Source organism: Trichechus manatus, unplaced genomic scaffold, assembly GCF_000243295.1.
Source record: "Trichechus manatus latirostris isolate Lorelei unplaced genomic scaffold, TriManLat1.0 scaffold00055, whole genome shotgun sequence".
NCBI classification, from domain to species: domain Eukaryota; kingdom Metazoa; phylum Chordata; class Mammalia; order Sirenia; family Trichechidae; genus Trichechus; species Trichechus manatus.
The window spans coordinates 2763767-2767946 of NW_004443991.1; positions in this window are offsets into that span (position 1 = coordinate 2763767).

A 4180-nucleotide genomic window follows, 5' to 3' on the forward strand; every position below is an offset into this window, starting at 1 on the left:
CTGTAGGTTGGGTTCTCTGGAAGCAGTCACTGAGACTGAGTTTAGGGTGCAAAATGTTTACTAGGAATCAACTCCTGCGAAACATTATGACTCAAGTGCCACTTTTAGTGTTTCCTTCTAACAGCGTTCTCTCCTCAGGTGTGGGAGGGATCCTGCCTTTTTAGAATCTACCACCATAGTTCCCTGCAGGCTGGCCAGTCCCAAGACACCCAGGCACTGATTTCAGGGAGAGCTGTGAAACGAATGCCTAGTAGAAACAGCTATATTAGAAAATGACTAGGTTTAAAATTTATGCAGTTTCTTTTGATAGAAGTGTACGATACTACCAATAAAGCATTCTTATTATCTTGATGAAACTATACACACCAAAACATTTGCCAATACAACAACTTCCACATTTATAACTGAATGACATTGATAATGCCAACATTATCTCTGTCATTTTCCAGAATATTCTACCACATTAACATAAACTCAATATCCCCACAGAAAAACTCTCCCTTTACCCCTCCATCCTACCACCGGTAACCATTAATAATTTTTGGATTCTATATGTTTGCTTATTTCATATAAGTGAGATCATACAGTATTTGTCCTTTTGTGACTGACTTATTTCACTCAGCATAATGTTTTCAAGGTTCATCCACGTTGTGGCATATATCAGAACTTCTTTTCTCTTTATGGCCGTATAATGTTCCATTGTATGTATATACCACATTTTGTTTATCCATTCATCTGTTGATAGACATTTTGGCTACTGTGAAAAGTGCTTATGGAGCACTGAGTTTCTGTTTATGGTGATGGAAATTCGCTTTGATTAAGGGTAATTATTGCACAGCCAGTTGGAGTAATTGATGTCACTAAGTTGTAAACATGTGAAAAGTTGAATTGGTAAATGTTGTGTGATATATATTTTTACAACAACAACAAAAAAGAGCAGCTGCTGGGCCTGCTTATGTACAACCAAACACCTCATGGGATTTGGTTTCTTTGTTTGGAGGTGTAGGTTCATGGTTTCACGGGACATCCCAACTAATTGGCTTAATACCACTTTTAGTGCTTCTGTTCTACCTCCTAGTTTGTTGTGTAGTACCTGGGTTCTTAAAAGCTTGCCAGTAGCTATCCATGTTACAACAATTGATCTCTATTTGCTGGAGCAACAGAGGAAGCCTAGAAGAGGAGTCAGGAAAAGGAGGAGGAAATGGACTACTTGGCTAATTGCCTCCACGAACAACTGCCTCCTCTGCCATGAGACCAGAATAACTGGATAGTACCAAGCTACCATTATTGAACATTTTTATCAAAGATTATATAGAAGAATACTGATCAAAAGGGTGAGAATGGTTGCACAATTTAAAGAATATAATCTATGTCACTGAACTATACATGTAGAAGTTGTTGAATTGGTGTATGTTTTGCTGTGTGTATTTTCAACAAAAATTAAAAAAAAAAAAGACCCAAAAATGTGCTACAATAAACATCAGGGTACAGGTTTCTGTTTGTGTTCCTGACTTCACTTCTTCTGGGTGTATACCTAGTACTGGGATTGCTGGGTCACACAGTAGTTCTATGTTCAACTTTTTGAGGAACTGTCAAACTGTCTTCCACAGTGGCTGCGCCATTTTACATTCCCACCAGCAATGGATGAGGATTCCAGTTTCTCCACAACTTCATTAACATCTGTTGTTTTCTGTTTTTTTAATCATTGCCATTCCAAAGCAAGTGAGGTGATATCTCATTGTGATTTTGATTTACATCTCTCCAATGGCTGATGATGTAGAACATCTTTTCATGTGCTTGTTGGACTCTTTGGTGACCTGTCCAAGTCCTTTGCTCTTTTTTTTCGGATTAGGTTGTTAATCTTTTTGTTGTTAAGTGGTAGAAGTTTTATATATATTTTGGATATTAGGCCCTTATTCATACATGGTTCCAGAAAATTTTCTACCAGCCTGTAGGTTGTCTTTTCACTTTGTTGATAAAGTTCTTTGATGTACAAAAGTATTTAACTTTCATGAAGTTCCCTTATCTATTTTGTTTTTGCTGCTCAGGCTCTTGTGGTCATATCTGATGATCTATCATTAAACACTAGATCCCTCAACCTCACCCCTTGATTTTCTTCTAAGAATTTTATGGTTTTAGTTTTCACATTTAGGTCCTTGATCCATTTCGAATTGGTTTTTGTGCTATGAAGCATTCTTAAAAAAAAAAAAAAAAATCTAAATCTAATCAAGGCATATCTAACTACTAATTACAGGAAATACAGCAGACGGAGGAACATGGGAAATTGCTCCACAGGAATGCAATTGGCAAAATCTAGACTGTGGAACTCTACAGGATGACTTACTTTCTTCAGCAATACATAAATTGAAAGGAAAGAGATAGATGGATAAAGAGAGAGGAAAAAAAAACAAACAAACCCATAGACAGGACCAGCTACATAATTTGCAGAGCCTAGTGCAACATGAGTGTGAGGCCCCTTGTTCAAAGGGCAGGAAAAATGTGCAGTTAAAGGTATTAAAACATAAAGCAGCTTTCTTTCTTCTGCAGTCTCTCTCTCAACCTTTCATCAGTGTTTTTTATTTGCTACTTAACAGTCATGCTCCCTCAGGCATGAAGACAGGTTTGCTGTCACACTCACCACCCACCAGCTGCTAGGGTCCTTCTCCAGCCAGCTACTGGACCAACGCGCTGTCTGCCAGCTGATGGAGGGGAAGTCGAGTCAGCCATCTCCCCTTCCAGAGGCTTCCTGCCCCAACCACAGCAGACTGGCAACTCCCTGAGATATGCTATGTACCTGGATCCGGTGCTGGGCACTTGCGGATGAGAGGTTGTACTGCTAGCTTGGAGGTGTGGAGAAGGAGGACAGAGTGCTCATGAGGGGAAGATGAGAGGGAGAGAGGAACGAGGACTAGGGAACCAGTGGCCTACACTGGGAAGGTGGGGAGGTAGCATGTGAGCTGCATGCGAGCTGAGGCTCTAAGTCCCTGGCGCATGCTCTATGGTCCAATTGTAGTTCTCTTGCAAAACACAAATTCAAACATAAAATTGTTAAGACTTTCAAGATAGTGATTACAGAATATTAAACCCCCAGCATGGGGCCCTTTTGATCATGGGGCCCTGCATAACTGCACTGGTAGCACACCTTGAAACCTGTCCTACAGAGATTAAAGAGCCACATCAACCAATTGTAATGTATGGATTTAATCTGAGCCCTGATTAGAACCAAAAAGCTGAAAAGACGACAGGGTTAATTTGCATACTACTTGATTTTTTAATTACATTAAGAATTATTGTTACTTTTTAGGTGTGATAATGGTACTGTGGCTATGTTTTCTAAAAAAAAAAGAAAGAGTTCTTATCTTTCAGAGAAAGTATCATTTACAGATGAAATAACATGATGACTGGGATTTGCCTTAAAATAATTGAAGTGGGAGGGTAGTGGGTAAAGATATGGGAGAAAAAGATAGGCCAGGAGTTGATAATGGTTGAAGCTCGGTGTTGGGTATCAGGATTCATCAAAATAGTCTATATTCTAATATACTTTTTAAAATTACTTTTCCATAATAACAAATTTTAAACAATTATAATGTGTTTTGGGATTGAAAACTTAAGCCCCATAATTTAGTCCTCAAAAATAGAAAGAGCAAGCACCACTTGTATTATTTTGTAATTAACATAATTTTTAAAAGAAAAAAAGACTTTATACATGAATATTTATAGAAATGTTATTCATAATGGACACACACAGGAAACAATCGAGGTGCCTATCAATAGGTGAATAAACTATAATTATACAGTGGAATACTACTGAGCAATAAAATGAAATGAACTATTGATTTACACATCATTATGGGATGAATCCCAAAAACTTTATGCTGAGTGAAAGAAGCCTTACATAAAAGAGTACGTACAGTATGATTCCATATATATCACGTTCCAGACCATGGAAAACTACAATGGAAAAAAAAAATCAATACCGTGGTTGCCTCTAGGGGAGTAAGGATTGATTGGGAAGGGGCATGAGGGAACTTTCTAGAGTAGTGGCAATGTTATATATCTTGATTGGGTTTAGGTAACTCAGTTTGTCAAAATTCAGGGAATCTTTATTTAAGATTTGAGCATATCATTTAATGTAAATTTTACTTCAAAAGTAAAGAAACTAAACAAATACTGAACAGTA